Source organism: Balaenoptera borealis, assembly GCF_965194805.1.
Source record: "Balaenoptera borealis genome assembly, chromosome: 8".
In the NCBI taxonomy this organism is placed as follows: Eukaryota; Metazoa; Chordata; class Mammalia; order Artiodactyla; family Balaenopteridae; genus Balaenoptera; species Balaenoptera borealis.
The window spans coordinates 109925089-109948765 of record NC_138865.1 but is presented as its reverse complement, the minus strand read 5'-3'; the positions used below and the strand labels follow the sequence as shown (position 1 = coordinate 109948765).

The following is a 23677-nucleotide window of genomic DNA, read 5'->3' as shown; positions in this document are numbered from 1 at the left end:
ATCTGCTTCAAGTTTTCTTTCCTTTGTTGCCCAAAATAGAACTTCACCTCCTGCTTAGATATGTCTGTCATGCTGTTCTCGTGCCCCTCGCTTAACAGCTCGGTTTGTTTATTGGAAAACTGACATCATCTGAAACTTGAGATGCTGCTCCTCTCTGGACAAGCATCCTTAGGTCCTGTTCATCAGGAAGTCCTTTTAAAGAGCCCAGGGGACAACTGGCGTCTGTGCAGTGCTTTGCAGTTTACCAAGCGCTTCTGATAGACATGACCTTTTTTGCTTCTCACTCAATTTGGGGAGGTATCATTACCTCCAATTTACAGATGAAATAATAGAGATTCCGAATTGAAGGTACTTGCCCATGGTTATAACATGACTCTACAACTGCTAGCACACTTAGATCTCTGACTTGGTTTCGTTCAGACATTTTCTGAGACCTGCTAAGTGTGCTGGGATACAAAACAAGTTAGATGTATCCTTGCCCTCATGGAGTTTCTGGTATAGAAGGGTGATCACTCACTGATTCATTCATTCATTCAGACATTTATTGGGTCAAGATCCCATTTTCTTCCCACTGCATCATGTTCTTATTCATCACCTTACAGATGAGAGAGCTGAGATTCAGGGGGTTAAGTAACTTGCCCAGAGTCACATGGCTTATAGGTACATGTAGCCAGGACTAAGACCCATGTCTTCTGACTCTGCCATAATTTCCTTTAATGCCAACAAACATTTACTGAGTCTCTTTTATGTGTCCAGCACTGGTGGACTGGAGATTCAAAGACGAAAGATGGGGTCTCTGCTTAAAAGGGAGGGCCCTGCTTAGCAAAGGAGATAGATGGTATAAGCTGATACAGGCTGTGATGGAATTAAGCACAAGTGCTATGGGAATTGGAGTAATATGCGATGGGGAAGATGGGTCATGGAAATCATCAGGAAAAGCTCCTATGCAATCAATTAATGTGGAATGAAACACTGGGCCAGAGTCAGGACACCTGGGTTCAAGTCCTGGCTCCCCCTGTTTATTTTTCTTCCCCCCTCCAGCTTTATTGAGATGTAATTGACATATAACATTGGGTCAGTTTAAGGTATACAACACGATGATTTGATCCACATATGTATTATGAAATGATTGCCACAATCAGGTTAGGTATTACATCCATCACCTCACATAGTTACAATTTTTTTTTGTAGTGAGAACATTTAACATCTAATCTCTTAGCAATTTTCAGGTATATAATACAGTATTGTTAACTATAGTCACCACTCTGTACATCAGCTCCCCAGAACTCACTTGTCTTATAACTGGAAGTTTGTACCTTTTGACCAACATCTGCCCATTTCCCCCATCCCCCAGGCCCTGGCAACCATCATTCAACCCTCTGTGTCTATAAGTTTGACTTTTTTTTAGATTCCACATATAAGCGACATCATCCAGTATTTGTCTTTCTCACTATCAAGTGAGAGAATACAGTATTTGTTTTATTTCACTTAGCATAATGCCCTCGAGGTCAATCCATGTTGTTGCAAATGGCAGGATTTCCTTCTTTCCTGTATCTGAATAATATTCCTCTGTGTGTGTGTGTGTGTGTGTGTGTGTGTGTGCGTGTGTAGAAAACTCTAACTTGGATATATATATGTCACATTTTCTTCATCCATTCATCCATTGGTGGACACTAAGGTTGTTTCCACCTGTTGGTTATTGCGAATAATGCTGCAGTGAACATGGGGATGCAGATAACCCTTCAAGATACTGATTTTAATTTATTCAGATATATACCCAGGAGTGGAATAGCTGGACCATATGGTAGTTCTATTCTTAATTTTTTGAGGAACCTCCATACTGTTTTCCATAGTGACTGTATCAATTTACATTCTCACTAACAGGTGTGAGGTGGTATCTCATTGTGGTTTCGATTTGCATTTCCTTGATGATTAGTGATATTGAGCCTCTTCTCACATCCCTGTTGGCCATTCGTATGTCCTTTGTTCGGAAAAATGTCTTTTCAAGTCCTCTGCCCATTTTAAAATCAGATTTTTTTTTTTTTTTGCTATTGAGTTCTATGAGTTCCTTATGTAATTTAGATATTCACCCCTTATCGGATATATGGTTTGCAAATGTTTTCTCCCATTTCATAGGCTGCCTCTTCATTTTATTATTTCTTTTGCTGTGCAGAAGCTTTTTAGTTTGATATATTTCCACTTGCTGATTTTTGCTTTTGTTACTTGTGCTTTTGGTGGTATGTCCTGGTACCGCCTCTGGCTCTGGGAACCTGGCCAAGTCATCTGTCCCTTCGCCCCCGTGGCTTCAGTGCTTCCTCTGCAAGAGGAAAAGATTGTAGAGCATCACCAGGTCCCTTCCAGTTCTAATCTTTTGTGATTCTGTGAGTTGGCTTTCCTGGACTTCCATAAACTCCCCGTGGGAGTTAACATTCTGCACAAATTTTTGCTGCCAAGGTTTCAGGTGGAGCACAAAGGGCCTTTTGTAATCATTCATCTTGTTAATGCTGGGTCAGCGTAGCCTGGGGCGTGGGGAAGTGCTGGTAATGAAGGCTGCCCTACAGCTGCATCTGGACCTGCCCTTCAAGGCTGGCCGAGGCCCAGCACCCAGGGCAGTGAGAGTCTCCTCACCTGCACCCACCCTGTCCCAGGAGGCTGACTGAAGCTGTGTCTGCACCTTCCTTCCCGAGTCGTCCTGTGTTGTGGGCAAATGTTGGCTAAGCCAAGACATGCTTCCTGTTGGTTCCCTCCAAAGCACATTCAGAAAGATTCACGTTTGCCCAGGCTCTCGCACCTCTTGACTGTTTCTTTTGCCGAGGATTCCCTCCCTAAGTTTGTCCACTTGACAAACTCTTACTGAGTTTCCCTGTGTTAGAGCTGATGTCAACAAATCTATGAAGACCTTTTCTGACAACTCCTCTCCCCCTCCCTGTCCCGCTCTCCTGCCGCCCTGACCCAGGGACCCCAATTCTATACTCTCTCTCAATTATAGGACCCCCAAACACAGCATTTTCTTTCAGTGTTCCTGGCTGAGAGAGAGTGAGGCAAAGGTTTGGGGTCAGTATAGAACTAGGTTAAAACCCTTCCTCCATCACTCTCTCAATATGTACCTTGGGCAAGTCAATCACTCTGAGCCTCGGTTTCCTCATCGGTAACACCGTAGGGATGCTATGAGAAGAACACTGTACCCCTCGGTGAATGGACCTTAACTTATCTGCTGTCCCTCTTAGACTGGGGGCCCTGGGAAGCTGGAACCTGGTCACATGCATCTCCATCTGCCTGATGTGCAGCCCAAAGAGGACCTGCAGGCATTTGTCTGATACGAATGAACAATGAAAAAGGTTTGGCGGTCTTAAGATGGAGATTTAAGCTGGAGCTAAGAATGCTTAGACAGAGCATTCTGGGTGTTTCTGGCTTATGGGAAATGTGGAAATGGACTTATTTTAATTTTTAATAGAAATCTAGTCTTGAGACTAATTGTCTCATTATTTGATGATAGATCATTTAGGAGAGGAAAAAAGCTAAGACTTCTCTTTGACTGAATGGCATTTCAGCTTGGCTTAACCTTTTTTTCCCTTAGATTCCCCACCACCCCTCCCCGCTCCCAAGACAGCCCTATGCATTAATACTTTTTAAGAGTAGAAGCTCTATTGTTTAATTTTCTAAACTTCAGTTGGGCCCCAAATACATTTAGTGTTTTGAATCACAGCTATTTTAATCTTGCTACTTTGCAGTACTGATTTACTATTATGTGGAATTTTGAGATGAATATGATCATTAGAGGACCATTGCTTTAATGTGCTTTTTTCCCTCTAATGGCACGCTTTATAGAAAAAAAAAAAAGTGAAAGAGGTAAACATTTTTCTGGGAGGCTATTTTAAAGGTCAAGAAAACCCTGCTTCCCAAAGCGAGTAAAAGGTCATCTTTCACCCTTCAATTTCTGTCCTTTCATTTCCTTCTGCAAAAGTTCTTGGTGATGTCGCCTTAGTCACTTGAGTTGAGATGTCTAATTTTCTACAGGAAAATGGTGGAGCCAATTTTGACTTCAGTGCCTTTTTCAAAGAGAAATTATGAAAATTGCTCTTGCCTGTCTGTACCTTCTTTCCTCATCTCCAAAGAAATGAAAAAAATCGCTCCTATTCTTTTGTTCAACTTCCTTTCTGTATAATTGCTTCTTGGAGGAGACCTAATGAAAGGAGAAGCAAAGTAGAGATTCGGATTTAGAAAGGGGTCGTAATTGAATTCTCCGGCCTTGTTAACGAAATCATTCTCTTGTCCTTTCCTGTCACCCAAACATACAGCCCTGCTTCTCCCCTCCTTCTGAAATTAACCCCGTATGTTTTCTAGGAACATTAGAAGAACAAGATACAAGGATTTCTTTGGCTGGGGTGGATCTAACAGCAGTATTTCTCCATCCTCTTGGACCTAGTGTTCCCCTTCTGTTTTCTTTTAACGTTTTATTTTGATAAAATTTCAGACTTACTGAAAAATTATAAGAACAATACAAAGAATTTCTATACATCCTTCACTCAACCCCAAATCTCAACATTTTTCCACCTTTACTTTCCCTCTCTCTCTCTCCCTCTCCTTTTTGAGAGTAAGTTGCATATATGATACCCCTTTATCCCTAAATGCTTCTGCGTGCCTTTCCTAAATAAAAGAGCATTTTCTTTCATAACCACAGTGTAATTATCAACATTGTGAAATTAACATTAATCCGGCACTATCATCTAGTCTAGTCACGTCCAGAATTTATGCAGATTTGGACCATCGTCCCACTAACGTATAGCACCAGAAAGTCCCACATCACACTCTCCATCTAATTGTCATGCCTGTTTAGTCCCCTGGAAGCTGGAAAAGCTTCTTTGTCTATGTGTGTGTTTCATGACATTGGCATTTTTGATGAGTACAGGCTAGTTACTGAGTAGACTGCCCCTCAATTTGGGTTTCTCTGGGTCTTCGTCATGATTAGATTCGGGATATGCATGTTTGGCAGGAATAGTGCAGAAGCAGTGCTTTGTTTTTCACAGGGATATCATCTCTGGGGGCACATGATGTCAGTGTGTGTTATTACTGGTGATGTTAAATTTAATTGTTCGGTTAAGGTGGTGTCTGCCAGATTTCCACTGAAGAATTACTATTTTCCCCTTCCTAATTAATATAAGTATCTTGTGGGAAGATGCTTGAAGACTACCTTCTATGCCGTTACTCCTCAAACTTTCACCCTCTAGTTTGAACCTCTGTTAATGATTCTTGCTTGCATCAGTTATTGTGATGGTTGCCAAATGGCGATTATCTAACTCCATCATTCCTTCTACACTTGTTAGTTGAGTTTCTACTGCAAGGAAGAACTTTGCCTTCTCATTTATTTATCTGTGTATGCATGCCTATTAGTGTAGACTGGTGGATTCTTATTTGATTCGATGGATTATAATCCTTTACTATCATTATTTATTTCAATGTTCAAAGTACCCAAGATTTGGCCAGTGGAGGCCCGTGTCCTGTCAGCAGTCCCTGTGAGTCTTTTGAGCACTCTCTTACTTCTGCCCCAGCAAGACGTTCCAGGCTTTTCTTGAATTCTCCCTGCCGCAGCCTTGGAATCCTCCAACTCTCCAAGAAGCCCTAGTTTCTTTTGGTGGGCGCTAAGTGTGCTCATTGCTACAGGGTTGTCATTTCGATGTCCTTCTCCTTTTATAAAAAATATTTTGTGACATTATCTTTACTATCCTGAAATGAAATACAATCAACCTACACACATAGCAAACAAACAAATCCACCCTAAATAATTCTCTGAAGGAGAAAATAAGGAAAAGTTCTGTATGTTATATGTTTCAATAAGTAAATACTTTGGCACTGTTACACTAAAAGACATAATGCAGTGGTTGAATGCTTGCGCCTACCTGTAATGAAGAAATTTGGATATAAGAAAAGTAAGATGATTTGATTAAACATTATGGGGTCTCTCTCTCTCTCTCTATATATATATATATACATATATATATATAAATGTGTATATACACATATATATGATATTTCTTTATTTTTGACATTTCAAGCTATTTTTCATATGCAATCACTGCATGTTGTATGAGTGACTCAGGTACTATAAACCACCATGTCATCAGTCATATGACACTTCTGAAATATTGAACAACTCTTGACAAAATTCCAGGAAAAAAAGGGCAAAGTATAAATTTCCCTCCGTTTACATGATTGTTGCATCCCTGGAAAATTCTGATGTTCCATTTAAATCATGTGGAAAATTCTTTTTGTTTGCATGTGACATAGAGTTGGGTTCTGGGCTATCTTCATGTTCTCTATAAATAGGTCTTTCACTTCACGACTGCCCAGTGCACTACAGTTGGGCTGCCCCTGCCCACTGAATGCCAGCAATACTCTCCATTCACTGTGATAAGCAAACACTCTCCCAGAAATTCCCCAAACCCTCCCTAGATGGCAGTACCAGCCTCACTGAGAACCATGCATGCATCTATGTGGAACAGACATATCTTCATCTCTCTTGCTTAACAAACACAAATCCTGTTATATTGCTTGAAGGTGTTTAATAGTTAACACTTTCCAGAATTACTTCTAACATGACAGTTTCCCTGATTCCCACCTTACTTTCAGAATGAGGATGGCCCTCGTCTGTTTCCCTGCCTGGGTGGGGAAGCAACCTCAGTCACCGCCTTGGGCTGTCAGAGCAAGCACGCAGGGAGGGTGTCGGCAGGAGGGAGGAAGGTCTGTGCCCTCTGAGAGCACAGCCCCATCCTTCTGGCAGTCTCGTCGTAACCCTTGTTCATCAGAGAGTGTGTAGAAAGAATGCTGGTAGCCCTAAGCAGACAGACACCTCCACTGTACAGATGAGGAAACGGAGGCCCAGAGAGGGAAAGAGACTCGGCCAAGTCACAGAGTGAGTCAGAGACACTGATTAGGCCTAGAGTTGAAGAAGTTGGTACCGAAGAACCATAGGGATTGGAAAGGACCTGAGAGGGCATCCAGCCCACACCCCTCTGGGTGAATCCCCTCTGCACCTGGACACGTGATCATCTTCAGAAGTGGGCAATTTAATATTTTTCTAGGCGGTTCATTCTACCTTGAGACTGCTCTAAATTTTAAAATATTCCTGAGTGGAGACCTTTCTACGTGTATCTCATCCTTCCTTCCCTGCCCCTGCTGGATGCAGTTTGCCTCTCTTGGTCCCGTGGAACATGTATGTTCCCTGTAGACCCTAGGACAGCCTTTCCAAAATTTCAAAATTGTATCCATGTCTCCTGAGCTCTCAGTCTGTGGCATTGAACTTGGCACTGAGATTATTGTGATGAACACACCTGACATAGTTCTTGTACTTGCATAGCTTTTAGTGTAGTAGGAAGGCAAATACTAAACAAGTAGTGACACACAGGGTGAGGCTAAATACTCCCGTTTCTTTTTCCAAAGTGATCTAGTGGAAAAGCTTGGGTTCTGAAGCTGGCCACACTTGCAGTGATACCATCCATAGCTACACCTGTGGCCTTGAATTATTTCTACAGCCTCTATAAAATTCAGACAATGATTGCCCCATAGGGCTGTTGGCTGATGAACACAAGATAGAGGATTAAATAACGCTGCACAGCACCTGGCACCGGATGCTCAAGAAATGATCATTTCTTTCTCTTGTTCTTTTCCTTCCCACTGTGTGACATGTTTGAAGCAGCTTCTAGATATTTAGACAGGGCTTAAAGCTCGGAATAAAATAATTTATCAGAGTAAAGACGCTCAGACTTATCTCTGCTGCTCTCGACCTTTGTTAGATAACCATGGGATGCTTTCAAAATGATACCGGCAAAACACTAACAAAGAGATCATGCCTCTTTGGATTCAAGTTGAAGGCAAAAAAGTAAATGGTCTCGGATTAACTGTTGTATGTTTAATGTTATAATATATATATTGACTCATATCACCATTGACTAATGTCACCATATCACCATATCTTATACATTGAAATTACAGTCAGTCCACATTATTAATCTGAATATATGTGAGCTGCTTCAGCGTTCTCCAAGTGCATTATAATTTTTAAAGTGTTCCCTGGTCATGCACGTCTGGGAAATGCTGGACTAGAGAGGTTTATTCTGATCTTCATTTGATGGATGAAGATATTTATGCTGTAGTGTTACAAACCCTACTATTTCTTAGACATATCTCTATGGGCTGTTTAGTTGGTGGGATTGTATCCTGAGATCCTGAAATGCTGTTCTGTCGAGGTTGTAGCATAGCTATCCTGACTTTATGGGTCATAGGTGAGGCATCCCCTAGAGAGGTTGTTCTTTCCAATATCAACATCAGGGGATCTGTTGGCCAAGCCTCTGGGGAATCTGGCTGTGCTCCTAGGTCATGGGAAAACACTGCCTTCTGCCATCTGAGGGCACGTGGAAGAGCCCTGTCATGCTGGAATGAGAGTGTCTGTAAACAGAATGAGCTAGTAGCTCACCTCTGTGTTTATTTCCCTTCTGCCCCCTCTGAGTCATTAATAAAGTCTTTAGAGCCTGGGCGCATCTGGGCTTCAGGGAACTGAGTAGAGTTGGAGCCCATGCTTGGTTCAGAGCATTAAAGGCAATCAGACTCCCCTCCTGTCCTAAGTCCATTGTGGTGGGGACAGTGCCTCGTGAGATAACCCCAAAGGGAAGGTGGATTTGGGGGGAACAGTCGGGCAGCCTGTTCGCACACAGAGAGACGGCCTCCACCGCCCCTCTCTGGTTTATTAAGGAAGCAGGGATGTTTCCTTACAGGTGACCACCGAGGTCAGGAAGGGGACACTGGGCCAACATTGCCTGTGAGCCATCCAAGAGCTTAGCCAAAAGTCCTGTTGTCCAGTGGCCACCTGCTACCATTGAAATAAAGCTGGGAGGGAAACAGACTGTTTAAGGAAAAGTGGCTTACAGAGCTGGCCTTTAGGGCACAGTGGGAGTTCCTTTGTGAAACTCAGCCCAGCTCGCCTTCCAACCATCAGGCTCACTTAGAATGCCACAGAGCTGCATGGTGATCAAAGCCGTGTAAAAGTAATTCCTTACATGTCAACACCTTCGTGCTTCTCCTTGAAGTTTAAACCAGCGGTTGAAATCCTGGGGCTTGCGGGAGATCTCGTTCTCACTCTCCTGGTGTAAATGATCAGGGCTTCCTGGATAGGCACTTGGCTGCCGGGCCACATTCTCAGAGGAGACTGGTTTCTTGGTATGTCGGTTTGCACCCAGTGCCCTTGTGGCAGAGATCAGAACGGTCACCCCGCAGCGTCAGCACCGCAGTGCTGTCCCGGCGGACCCGGCGACAGTCCGTGCCATTGGGACTTAGGGCAGCGAGTGCCCAGGTTCGTGCCCCCGGTCCCCGGAGTCACCTCAGACTTCCCTGTCTCCTCCTCTCTTGCTGTTTACCCTTCCTGCCTTCCTGGCGTTTTGACTCATCACTTCCAGCTGTGTGATTCACAGGTCACCTGACTTCTCTGAACCTTTTATTTGTAACAGTATTAAAAACAATAGCATGCACATACACAAAAGATACTAAAGAATAAAGCAAAAAATAAAAATATTTGGGGCGAAATGGGTGAAGGTGGTCAAAAGGTACAAGCTTCCACTTATAAAATAAATAAGTCTTGGGGATATAATGTACGGCATGGTGACTGCGGTTAATAATACTGTATTGTATATTTAGAACTTGCTGAGAGAGTTGATCTTAAAAGTTCTCATCCCAAGGGGGAAAAAAAAATTAACTATGTAAAGTGGAAGATGTTAGCTAGACTTATTGCAGTGATCATCTTGCAATATATACAAATATCAAATCATTATGTTGTACACCTGAAGCTAATATAATGTTATATGTGATTATATTTTAATTTTTAAAAAGCTTATAAATATATAACTTATGTTTAACTAAGAAACGATAGCTAATAAACTGAAAACCTGGTAGTCCCTACCCCCCAAAAAAGATAATAAGAGTGAACACTTATGTAGCACTTAATATATGCCCAGCACCATATTTTAAGAGACCTTTACATACATGAACTCAAGGGTCCCCAACTCCCAGGCCAAGGACCGGTACCGGTCTGTGGTTTGTTAGGACCTGGGCCACACAGCAGGAGGTGAGTGGTGGGCAGGTGAGCAAGCGAAGCTTCATCAGTATTAACAGCCGCTCCCCATCACTCACATTACTGCCTGAGCTCCCCCTCCTGTCAGATCAGCGGCAGCACTAGATTCTCATAGGAGCGTGAACCCTACTGTGAACTGCACATGCGAGGGAGGAGCTGAGGTGGTGATGCTAGCACTGGGGAGCGGCTGCAAATACAGATTATCATTAGCAGAGAGGTTTGACTGCACAGAGACCATAATAAATCAATTGCTTGCAGACTCATATCAAAACCCTATCAGTTTAAAGATGATACAAATAGATGGAGAGATATACCATGTTCTTGGATTGGAAGAATCAACATTGTGAAAATGACTCTACTACCCAAAGCAATCTACAGATTCAATGCAATCCCTATCAAACTACCACTGACATTTTTCACAGAACTAGAACAAAAAATTTCACAATTTGTATGGAAACACAAAAGACCCCGAATAGCCAAAGCAATCTTGAGAAAGAAAAACAGAGCTGGAGGAATCAGGCTCCCTGACTTCAGACTATACTACAAAGCTACAGTCATCAAGACAGTATGGTACTGGCACAAAAACAGAAATATAGATCAATGGAACAGGATAGAAAGCCCAGAGACAAACCCACACACATATGGTCACCTTATTTTTGATAAAGGAGGCAAGAATATACAGTGGAGAAAAGCCTCTTCAATAAGTGCTTCTGGGAAAACTGGACAGCTACATGTAAAAGAATGAAATTAGAACACTCCCTAACACCATACACAAAAATAAACTCAAAATGGATTAAAGACCTAAATGTAAGGCCAGACACTATCAAACTCTTAGAGGAAAACATAGGCAGAACACTCTATGACATAAATCACAGCAAGATCCTTTTTGACCCACCTCCTAGAGAAATGGAAATAAAAACAAAAATAAACAAATGGGACCTACTGAAACTTAAAAGCTTTTGCACAGCAAAGGAAACCATAAACAAAACGAAAAGACAACCCTCAGAATGGGAGAAAATATTTGCAAATGAAGCAACTGACAAAGGATTAATCTCCAAAATTTACAAGCAGCTCATGCAGCTCAACATTAAAAAAAAACAACCCAATCCAAAAATGGGCAGAAGACCTAAATAGACATTTCTCCAAAGAAGATATACAGATTGCCAACAGACACATGAAAGAATGCTCAACATCATTAATCATTAGAGAAATGCAAATCAAAACTACAATGAGATATCATCTCACACCGGTCAGAATGGCCATCATCAAAAAGTCTACAAACAATAAATGCTGGAGAGGGTGTGGAGAAAAGGGAACCCTCCTGCACTGTTGGTGGGAATGTAAATTGATACAGCCACTATGGAGAACAGTATGGAGGTTCCTTCAAAAACTAAAAATATAACTACCATACGACCCAGCAATCCCACTACTGGGCATATACCCTGAGAAAACCATAATTCAAAAAGAGTCATGTACCAAAATGTTCATTGCAGCTCTATTTACAATAGCCAGGACATGGAAGCAACTGAAGTGTCCATCAACAGATGAATGGATAAAGAAGATGTGGCACATATATACAATGGAATATTACTCAGCCATAAGAAGGAATGAAACTGAGTTATTTGTTGTGAGGTGGATGGACCTAGAGACTGTCATACAGAGTGAAGTAAGTCAGAAAGAGAAAAACAAATACCGTATGCTAACACATATATATGGAATCTAAAAAAAAAAAAAAAATGGTCCTGAAGAACCTAGAGGCAAGATGGGAATAAAGATGCAGACTTACTAGAGAATGGACTTGAGGATACGGGGAGGGAGAAGGGTAAGCTGGGACAAAGTGAGAGAGTGGCATGGACATATATACACTACCAAACGTAAAATAGATAGCTAGTGGGAAGCAGCCTCATAGCACAGGGAGATCAGCTCAGTGCTTTGTGACCACCTAGAGGGGTGGGATAGGGAGGGAGACGCAAGAGGCAGGAGATATGGGGATGTATGTATATGTATAGCTGATTCACTTTGTTATACAGCAGAAACTAACACACCATTGTAAAGCAATTATACTCCAATAAAGATGTTAAAAAAAAAAAACCTATCAGTGAGTGGCAAGTGAAAACAAGCTCAGGGTTCCCACTGATTCTGTATTATGGTGAGTTGTATAATTATTTCAGTACATATTACAATGTAATAAAATAGAAATAAAGTGCACAATAAATGTAATGTGCTTGAATCATCCCGAAACCACCTCCCCCAACCCCGGTCCTTGGAAAAATTGTCTTCCACGAAAACGGTCCCTGGTGCCAAAAAGGGTGGGAACTACTGCATGAACTCTTTCAGTCCTGAAGATATCCCCTGTGAGGTAGATATATTATCCCCATCATATCCATGAGGAAACTGAGGCAGAGAACTTAGGTGCTTTGCCCAAGAACACATAGTAAAAACATCTTTTAAAATAAAAAAAAAATAAGAAAGAAAAATCAATATCAGTAGATTTCTCAGAGCATAGCTGTGGGGATTAAGTAAAGTAATGAATGTAAGGCATATAGTAGGTGCACATAAATGGTAGTTACTCTATATTATTATTAATTACATTTTAAAATGTTAAGTGGTGAGCTTTCCTCGTAGAACTGGTACGTGAACCCTGAGAGATGATATGGTTTAGCAGAAAAAGTATAGCCTTTGGGGTTTTGAACCCACACCTGGGTTCAGATTCTGGCCCCCTGCGGTACAACCTGTCTGGCCTTGGGGAAATAACTTACCCTTTAAGTCCCAGTTTCCTCACCTGTGATAGGGTGGCGATAACAGTATTAGGTTGGACCATATGAAATTGCTGATATCCCTATGGCTGTTTCTGACCTACAAAAATAGCAATTTCATCTGACTCACCCTTTAATGCCTACCTCATAGGGTTGCTTGTAGGGATTGAAAAGCATACATGGGACCACCCAGCACAGAGCCTGGATTGCAGGGCTTCAGGTGACTTAGGAAGCTCTTCCAATATTAATAGTTGAGGAACACGAGAGGAGTTGAGGTCGGTACAATGTGTAAAGAAATGTCAGAATTGGGGGACTGGGTTCGGATGGGTGATATGGGGGAAGGTAGAAACTAGGGTGACTCCCAGATTTCTGGCCTGGGGACATGGTACTATCTACTGATACAGGGAGCGCAGGAGGAGTAGATGTGAGGAGAGAGACAATGGATGAGTACTGGCCACGTGGAATTTGTGGTGCCTGTGGAGATGTCTAATTACATGGGACTGGAGCCCAAGAGAGAAGTGTTTGCCAGAGACAGAAAACAGGGAGTCAGCTGCATCCAGGGCATATGGAACTGAAGTCCTGGGCTCAGATGAAATCACCCAGGATTAGCATTTGAAGTCATGTTTCCCGTGATTGCGGACCAAACACAACAACATTGAACAAAGTGAGACGGTGAGTCGGGTTCCAACCAGCGTTTGCTGAGTCTCACACCGTCCAGGTTCCCTTCTAGGTGGGGAGAGGACGGGCAGGGAAATCTAGACATGCAGGAGTCATCTTCCCTGTCCTTGAGGACTCAGCAGTTAACTCAGCTTCTCTTTTGTAGGGTCTTGGAGGGTGGGGGAAACCTCTGGTTACAAAGTATAAAAGTGAAAATGCTATTACCCATCTTGTAGGACTGGATCTCATGGATACATCCTGACATGCCTAGCCGACCCTTCGCGCTCATCAATACTGCAAACAGCGATAGTGTTTTAGCCTAAAGAACGTCTGGGGGGAGGGAGGGAGGACACCTGGTCTGAGTGTTGCAAAATATGACATTGATCTTCTTGTATTTTTTTAAAGTTCAGTGTAAAGTGTGGCAAGAATGTAAGGGACAGACATTAACGACTGCGGTGTTGGGAAGGAGGATAAAGCTGGGGCTGGTGGTCGGAGGCGCTTTTGATTATAACGTGGTTGTATGTATTTGCAGGTGTGTGTATTTAGCCCGTTCATTAGCAGGAAACCCTCAGTATTGGAGAAATGTGTTTAGCTGGAAGGGGGCTTACTCAGCAATCGAGTGTTGTGTGTTCCAGGTGGGATCAGCTGGGATGCCCTCTGGAATCTCAGTAGGAAACTGTGGGGAAGAGAGGAAGCGGGGTGTGAAGCTGGTGAGGCCAGGGACTCTGCTGGGGTGACCCACACAGGAGCACGGAAATGTGAGGCTGCCATCCAAGGGCACCAGCCGACAGCTGAGGGTCAGAGACAGGCCCGGTCACCAAGGCAGCGCTGTGGACAGCACAGGCAGGCGTTCAGACTCCAGCCAAGTAGGTCGGGGGTGAGCCTCTACTGAGGGAATCTGGGGGATGATCAGGGAACCGAGGCAGAATAATAAAAATGAAGTAAAATGAAATAGTAAAAACTGATCCTGTGTTAAGTACAAATGGAAGACATTATTGAATCCTCACAGTATCCATAGGAAGCAGGCCCTATTCTTCCAGTTTTACAGGTAAGGACACTGAATGCAGACAGGTTAAGTAGCTTGGCCAGGGTCGTCCAGCTAGGCGGTATCTAGGAGATGGGACCCCCTTGCCCCGGCTCTGTGCTCCCCACAGACACTCAAGCACAGGGACCTGGTGGAAGTGAAGGGCAGCTGCAGCCTGGGGGCCCCCGTGTGCTCAGGGATCCCCAAGGCCCGTAGGCTGCAGCTTCAGGCTCGTCCTCAGCCGGCCTGGTTAGAGCCCACGTGTTGGGGGGTGAGAGGGAGTTGGGGAGCGGGTGGGGGAGGCCAGACAGTGAGCCGGCTGTCCTCGTGTTCCCACTCTCCTCACTCAGCTCCAGCAATAAGGGGTCGGTGTTGAGGGCAGACCTGAGAGGAAAATGGGCAGTTTCATGAAATGACGGGTTCCTTCCTATTAAGCAGGTTTTATAGTCCAAGGTGTGTTCTATCCAGAGTGGCTTTCTGATTGCTCACTAATGATGGATAGATTATGGCCCACATAAAGTTGCTGTTCACTAAAAGTGGGATCTATTACTTTACGTTGACAACAGGCTGGGTTTGGGGCAAAGCTGGTGGAGAGGCTCCTCTCCCATCATCAGAAGCGCCGGCCTCGCTAGCAGCCCAGTGATGCCGTGTCTGCCTTCCAGGTAAATCGGAGACCATCTTCAAAAGAAAGGACAGGTGAGCCCAGGGCTGCTGCTTCGGTTCTGCCTTCTAGCTGGGTGACTGCAGGCTTCTGACTTTACACTCTGGGCCTCAGTTGCCTCATTCGCCCCAGAATGGAGATTCGAGGATTAAGTAAGGTGATTTCTCTGGAAAGCAGTGAAATTTATTATAACACCAAACAAATGTGATGTTACTTCGAGAGAGGACTTACTCCCAAGGACTCTTTGAAAGACCTCTTCAGATGCCGAATCCGTTAGTGTAGAAAGAACTTTGGGTTGGAAATCTGGAGATTTTATGTTTTAGGAATGCCTCTGCCACTAGCAGTGTGGCCCTGGGCAAGTCTCCAGTTTGTTTGTAAAGTGTGTGTGTGTGTGTGTGATGGTTCCTGGCATGCAGGCTGGGTGTGAAGGCACAAGGCAGCTCTGGGGCTGTAGAGAAGCCCTCTTCTAACCCTGGGGGCCCCAGCAAAGGCGAGTTGAGCCCCGTCAGCTGGGCTGTCACTTTGCTTTCCCACAACTCTCTCTTTCCTCATTCTACCTATTAAACAGAAGTTCAACTACTTGGAGTTTTCCCAAAGAACATGGTTGTCACGGAAAGATCTCAGACTTTAGACTCTGACCAACTTGGTTTCAAATGATAACTTTATGCTTGTTAGCTGTGTAACGTCAGCCCTGGGACTCCACCTCTCTGAGCCTCTATTTCCTTGCAGGGTTGTTGTGAAGATTCGGTAGCTCATGGCTGTAAAGCACAGAACACAGAACATGGGTTCTACAAATGGTCATTTTTCCCTTTCCTCTTTCTCATTAAAATAATTTTGTTTCTACAGGGGAAGTTCGTTTATCTGGCAATCATTAGTTAGGTATGTACTAACTAATGTCCCTGGGGTTCATAAATGCCATAGTAATCAAGCTTCTTAATAATTTCATTTCAGAAAATGTTTATTGAGCACCCGCTTTTCTGGGAATAGTGAGTAACATAAGGCTTGGTCTTTATCGTCAAGGAGCTCATAGTCAAATGGGAGAGAGAAAATAACAATAATAATAATAGCCCACCATATGTTAGCCCTGGCAAGTCTCATTCTTTAACTCGTGTAATCCTCACAACAACCCCACGGCAGAGGCACTGCTCTTACTCCCATTTTCCAGCTGAGCAAACCGAGGCACAGAGAGGTCAGAAAACTGTCGAGGGTTCCACAGCTAGTAAGGGGCAGCAGCGCTGGGCTTCAGAGCACTGCAGGCAGAGTCCGTGTTCTTAGCTCCCACAATATACTTAAAGATGCAACTATAATACACCATAGCTATAGACCTAAAGACACACACACAGTCACATTACAGCGTGATGGGGACGTTTGCCATGGATGGGTTAAGATGTCACAGCCACGGGAGCACAGAGGACAGACCCGACGGGCCATTCTGGAGGGTTATGGGCTAGAAAAGGATTCTCAGCGGGAATCTTTGAGCTGGGCCTTCGGTGCTGAGTCAGAGCCCTGCAGGCGAAGAAGGGGGAGGGAGGCAGGGGGAGGCAAGGCTTAGAGGCGTGCAGAGGGGTGGGTGGGAGGGGCGGAAGGGGCAGAAAATGAGGCTGCTGAGATGCACCTGAGCTGCGGCCAGCCAAGGAAGGAAGGCCTTTTAAGCCACGCCGCTGAGGAGTTGCACTTGAGTGATCAGCTGTACCTCCTGGGGCATAATTAACGTTATTTCTTTTAAACTGTTCAAGTAAATCCAGGACGCTCATCAGTAGTAAAACAAACAGGCTTTTCTGGTTGTTGTTGTTTGTTTTGTTTTACCATTTAGGTTTTCTTAATTGGACCTCTTGGAAAGCCAGGGAGTGGGGAGTGTTTGACAGGTGCAGTGATAGTTACTCCCATGGGGCCCGTAGCTCCCCCTACTAGCCACTGGCCTGAGGGGTTTCTTTGGATACTCTTCCTTCAGTTCACCATATTCCATGTCTGAGTTCAATCTCTGAGTCTGAGGCCTGCCAGACAGGAGTTGTTACTTTTGCTAATATGGGGAGAGTCGCCGTATCAACATGAACCATCTACATGAGAGATTCGGCCGCACAGTCTTGTTCCGATGAACAGTGAGCGGCTTCAGGGAGGAGGTGGTGTAAAATCCTAAACTGGCTTTGTGGCTACAGGTGCTCAGTTAGTAGTCAATGAGCTGAGCTGCTTATCTCCCCCTCCCCCCAACCCCAGACCCGCTCCTCTTCCTGTGTCCCCTAAATCTGTAAATGGTACCATCCCCCCACCCTGCTGACAACCCTCTCTTTCCCCTTCACCTCCATCCAGCCACCAGCTGCCCCCGAATCCACCTCTGTACCATTTCCGCATCCCAGCCCTGGCGCCACTGCCCAGCTCAGGCCCTCGGGCTCGGATGGCCCTGTATCTTCCTGCAACTAGTCTCCTCCCTGCCAAACCATCCTCCTCACGGACGCCAGAGTGATATGGGTGCCATGTCACCCAGTGGTTGAAAATCCACTAGTTGCCTACAGATCAAGTACACACACAAGGTGTCTGGGAATCTTTTCTGCCCGTTCCCGCCTTGCGTTCCCAGGTTCATCTCTCCCTCTCCGTACTTTCCCTGTGTAACCTGGCCCATTACGGAGGCTTCCTCCATCATCCGGGGGCCTGACCATGCCAGACCTCTCTCGTTCCTCCTAACCCCCTGCCGGCGTCCATTCAGGCTCGTCCTCTCTGCCCACCACGTGTACCCACTCCAGTCCAGCCGGAGGGATGTTTCTCCGGAACACATCAAATTGTGTAATTAAGTTCTCAGAACCCTTCAGGGGCTCACCATCACTTCGGGACATTGTCCAAACGCCCCTAAAATGATATTCAAGACCCTTCCTATCAGGCCCTGCCTCCTCTCCAAGCTTGATCTTCTTCCATTGCCCTACTTCACACACATCCCGCATTCATTCTAGACATGGGCTCAGGAAACTGACTGCCTGCATTCAAAACCCGGTTCCACGTCCTTTAGGCTGTGTGACCTTTGGCAAGTTACTTAACCTCTCTGGGCCTCTGTTTCCTTATCTGTAAAATAGAGTTGTAGAGGGTTAAATGAGATAATACTTCGAACAGCACCTGACCCATAAGAAGTCCCCGTTGGTGTGTGCTAATGTTGTTGTTTTTGCTGTGGTGATCTGGCCCCTGTGAATCTCCCGAGTGGGATTTCCAGGGCGCTTCCCACTCCACTCGCTGGCTGTTCTCCAGCCATCAGAACGTATGTGGCTCTCTCCTGCCTTTGCAAAACCCCACCCCGGCAGCATGTTACCTGTTCTTCCTCCCCGCCTCACCTGTCTATCTCCCACCCTGCCCCTTCCTGCCTGGCCCTCGGAAACCTGACTGTAGAGCGCCTCCTCCTCGCCTGCCTCAGAAATCGCCTGGCACACTGGGAGTAGGAATTTGCCTCCACCAGGTGCGAGGCTGCCTTGGCTGAGGCTGGAAGGGGCTGCTCCCTGCCCCCTGTCCAGCATGTACTCTGTGACATCTGCTTGTCTACCAGAGGCTTGTTTTTGCCGAAGATCTGCTCCCTGTGTCCGTGACACCAGGGGTCTCAGTTGCTAAGATTGGATGCAGATCCACCCGCGTGACAGAGGACTGCTCTCACTGGCTTTGACTTCCCTGGTGTTGCAGACATGGTATTTCTTCAGCAGTTGTCCTCTTACCTGCCCCTCGCTGCTAATAATGTTTTGTGGCTTGGTATTCAGTGGCTGAATTTCTCTCCTGAAATATTTTAGCTTGCTTCTCCCAGATGCCCAGCTGACTTCCTCAAGTGCCTCATAAATCTCCCATCCAGAGCTCCTGCTCTTGTAGATCATCCCAATGCGCTGGTCACAGCAGCCCAGAATCAACCCTCTGCTGATTAATGTCACTTGCGTGTTTGTAACACAGCCTTCCACTGTGGTGATGTCAAGATAAATGATTGTTCAGAACCTGTTAGTTGGCAGAAGCCAGGGACCTCAGTGTGCCCCCCTTTATTGTAGAGGTGAGTACAACAAAGCCCAGGAGGTTAGGTGACTTTCTCACAGTCAGAAATTACCTAACTAAATTGGGACTAGAATCCAGATTTTCCGGTTTTCACTTCAGTATTCTTTCTAACTCACCAAAAGCTATTTCTTTTCTTTTTTTAATTAAAATTTTAAACAACTTAAAGTGGTAAAATATGCATAATGTAAAATTTACCATCTTTACCATTTTTAAGTGTACAGTAGTATTAAGTATATTCATATTGTTGTACAACCATAACCATCATCCGTCTCCGGAACTTTTTCCGTCTTCCCAGACTGAAGCTCTACCCATCACACACTCACTTCCCATTCCTCCCTACTCCCAGCCTTTGGTAACCACCATTCCACTTTCTGTCTCTATGAATTTGACCACTGTAGGTACCCATACAAGTGGAACCATATAGTATTTGTCCTTTTGTGTGATGGCTTCTTTCACTTAGTGTAGTGTCTTCAAGTTTCATTGTAGCGTATGTCAGAATTTCCTTCCTGTTTATAGCTGAATAATACTCAATTGTATGTATGTACCACATTTTGTTTATCCATTCATCTGTCAATTGACATTTGGGTTTCTCCCACCTTTTGGCTGTTGTCAGTAATGCTGCAGTGAACATGGGCGTTCAAATATTTGTTCGCCAAAAGCTATTCCTTATGAAAATATAATTAGAGATACTTGCTGCTACCTACTGTTGCCACTTGTATTTTTTTCCTAATGGTGTTTGGAAAATACAAAAAAACACACAGTGAAGAATGTAAAAGTTGCTCATTTTATGTGGTATATACTTACAGGATTTTATGCTCATGTTGCCCATGATTTTAAAAGTTTTATACAGACTGAGAGAGAATTTTAACAGGTAGGCCAATCTGTGTATTAGGGAGAACACTTGAAATATATTTAAGGGACAGACAGCATAATAACTGAGTGTGACCTTGGCCAACCATGGCATTTTGGAGATGAGTTCATTCAGAGTGTGAGCTTATCTTAACAGTAATACAGAGGGAACTTCTTGTGGTGGTGCTTCCTTAAGACTATTTTAACATCTTCTTTTAAAAACATTTTTGTTGGAGTATAGCTGATTTACAATATTGTGTTAGTTTCAGGTGTACAGCAAAGTGAATCAGTTATATACATCTATCTATCTATCTATATCTCAACTCTTTTTTTAGATTCTTTCCCCATATAGGTCATTACAGAGTATTGAGTAGAGTTCCCTGTGCTATACAGTAGATCCTTATTAGTTATCTATTTTATATATAGTAGTATATATATGTCAATCCCAATCTCCCAATTTATCCCTCCCCGCCCCCTTACCCCCTGGTAACCAGAAGTTTGTTTTCTACATCTGTAACTCTATTTCTATTTTGTAGATAAGTTCATTTGTAGCTTTTCTTTAGATTCCACATATAAGTCAGACAGAGAAAGACAAATATCACATTTTAACATCTTAATAGAGTATCTTACTGCTAAGAAGAGTCGAATTTTGAATGGGGGTCTTTCCCAGTCACATTTCTTAAATATCCACTAGGGGGCAGTAAAAGACATAAAAATTTTCAACAGGGCCGATGAGTGCCTGGCAATCAGGTCCCTGCATCCTCTTTGCATCTCTCTCAGCTATCCGTGCATACAGTTATAAGATGATGAATTTCACATCATCTCATTTCACAAGAGTATGTTTGGGTGAAACTGGCGATACCATCAGCTGTAACCCAACTGCAAGTCTTCCTCACATTCAGGCTAACGTTAATGCGTAAAACTTCATTCAATGTGTTGGGCCCAGATTGTATTTTTATTTAATTCACGTTAGTCCAGCGATTCTCAAACGGAGTGAACATCAGAATTACCTGTCATGCTTTTTCCCAAATACACATGCCCAGGTCTCATCCCAGATCTAGAAAATCAGAATTTCTGGGGCTGGGGCCTAGTTATATAGACTATCTTTAGATTCTGGCCCATGAGGAGGGGTCACCCTTGAGTAAAACCTCAGAGGAAAGTGAATGTGAATTCTGGAATTTTTTTTTTCTCTTTGGAAAATAGAAGTTGCTGAAGGGTCTGGTGGCTTTGGGAACCACATGCAGAACAGCTATGAAGCTTTCCCATAAATGGTGCCTGTAGTAGACCAAGCCAGGAACCCAGACAGAAGATTTGGAATTGAGGCAGGCCTGGCAAACTCAGGATCTACATTTACAGTTCCAAGAAGGCCATGCTCCGGGGCCAAACTGTTCAGAGTGAGGCCAGAGCTCAGATATTGTCTGCTATATTAAGAGAATCTTTCCTATAGTATTCAGGGAAAAGAAGCCTTTAATTTTACCTTAGCAGAGGTAAAGATGGCGCAGAGGACCTGCCGTGAGGTCAAAAGACTTCAGTTCTCATCCTAACCATCCCACTAGCCAGTTAGGGAACCCAAGGCAAGTTACATCACCTCTCTGAGCCTCAGCTTCCCTGTTTGAATTATGAGAGGATTAGATGCCATTGATCTCTGAGGATCCTTCCACTTCTAAAAATTCAATGATTCTATTAGTATTAATAACCTTGATTTGTATGGTTCTACTCCGGCAAAGAGCAGAAAAAATATTCAGTAATGCAACGAATGACAGAGACTATTGACCATGTAGTTTAATTTATTTAAGGCATATGCACTGAATTCAAAGGAGAAAATATTGCAGCCAATAATATATTGAACTGTTAGTATCTTCAGCATAGCAAAAGCTTTCCAGAGGGAAAAATTACCCATTAGTGCAAACTTGACATTTTTCACTTCCTGATCCATAAGTGCCATCTCTCCAGTACGTTTATATTTACTGTAAAGGGCCAAATGTATGAATGCTTCGGATGAATATTAAATAACTACATAAGCATCAAGGTCATTGTCGCAAAGAAGGCTCCGTGGAGGGCCCTGGGAGGCTGGCATTGATCTCCTGTGAAGTTCCATTCTCAAATCCTGCTGACAAGGGGAAACAATTGGTGTGGACCATTATTAAAGCTTTAAGTGTTTCTCCATTGTTAAAGATCTTTTACAAGCCCAGAGTAACTGATAGTGCCAAAGGAATTGGCAAAAGCTTCACTTAGAAATATAGGCTGGTCAGAGAGATAAGTAAAACCCAGAACACAGTTGTCCTGGGTTGGGCATACGCAGCAAAGGTGCGTATCCGGTCGAGTCCAGCTCTGAGGCAAGCCGGCACCGCTCTGAGTTAGGGTTCAGAAAGGAAGGAAAGCTTGTTCAGGGGCTCTTTCATACCAGAAGCTGCAGAGAGAGCCGCTCCCTCTTTCCAATTCACCTTTAAATTTCCCCCAGCTTGTCCCCCAGGACAAGCGTCCGGGGCAACTGGGTGTGTGTGAGTGATGTAGACCCGCAGATCCAGACTAACTGCACTGGTCAAGTGCCCAGGATAATTACGTGGGTGTCCTGCTGACCTGGAGCTAGGAGGAGAGCAAATCTGAGGATGACAGAATCCAGTTTCAAGAGATCTCAAGAGATTAAGGGATTGGCTGAGTCATGATGAACTTAATGAGAGATATAGATGGTAAGCTAACAGCTCCCGTGCAGCCCATCTGTGTAGTGCTGTGTTCTGCCCTGTGCACATTTCAGTTGATTTCCTCTTTACAGTGACCCAGGGAGGAAAGGTTTTTATACCCCCATTTTTAAAACGAGGAAACTGAGACATGGAAGTACAGAGGAGGGTGCAAGCACTTCAGAGCCCTCGATCTAGATTCCAATCCAAGTCCTGCCCCTCAGTCTACCGGCAAGTTACTTCATCTTTAAAAAACAGCACTAGCCAGGCTTTATGGCTGCCTTTCATGTGTCAGGTTCTGTGGGCTTCGCCCTTTGCATTTATTATCTCATTTAATCCTCAGAACAGTCTTTCTCCTATTTTACAGATGAGGAAGGCACAGATAAGTCACTTGCCCAAGGTCACACAGTAAGTAGCAGGGCCAGGATATGAGCCCAGACAGTCTGACTCCCAGGCCTTTGTTCTTCACAGGTACGGTACCGTCTCGGTTTCCTGTACCGTGAAAAGGGAACAACCGTGTGTTCTGTGAGGGTTAGATGAAATGACTTATGTAAAGTGCCTCATGTAGTCGCCACACACGGTAGGCATCATAGATAGTGCTAGACTCTCATCATCACCATCTCTATACCGTCATCAGTTAAATCACTCGCTCGGGGTTAGAGCTAATAACTGGCAAAGACCTGGCACTCAAACCCAGGTCCTGTGACTGAAAATCCGCTGGACTGTGGGGGACAAGATCGGGGGCAGTTTTTAGGTCACTGTCTCAGTGCCTTGTACAGTTTTTACCTCCCCGGTAGGTGCTGAGTGAGTCCTCACATAGGTGGGGCCTGTTTTTCTCGCTCATTCACCAAACATTTGACGAGGTCCTGCTGTGTCTCGAGGGACCGGAGAGGACAAGAATACAGTGCTAACCATCCTTTTTCTCCC

At 44.2% G+C, this 23677-nt stretch overlaps 1 protein-coding gene and 1 long non-coding RNA gene across 5 annotated transcripts in view; one reads left to right on the top strand and one right to left on the bottom strand.

Moving 5' to 3' along the window:
- Positions 1 to 23677, top strand: part of TTLL11 (tubulin tyrosine ligase like 11) — a 257240-nt gene that overhangs the window by 81090 nt on the left and 152473 nt on the right. The gene's annotated exons all lie outside the window — the stretch shown is intronic.
- Positions 21840 to 23665, bottom strand: LOC309633451. The gene is made up of 2 exons (XR_014247534.1): positions 22371 to 23665; positions 21840 to 22179 (listed from the first exon to the last, which is right to left on the bottom strand). It is a non-coding gene; the product is annotated as an uncharacterized lncRNA (long non-coding RNA).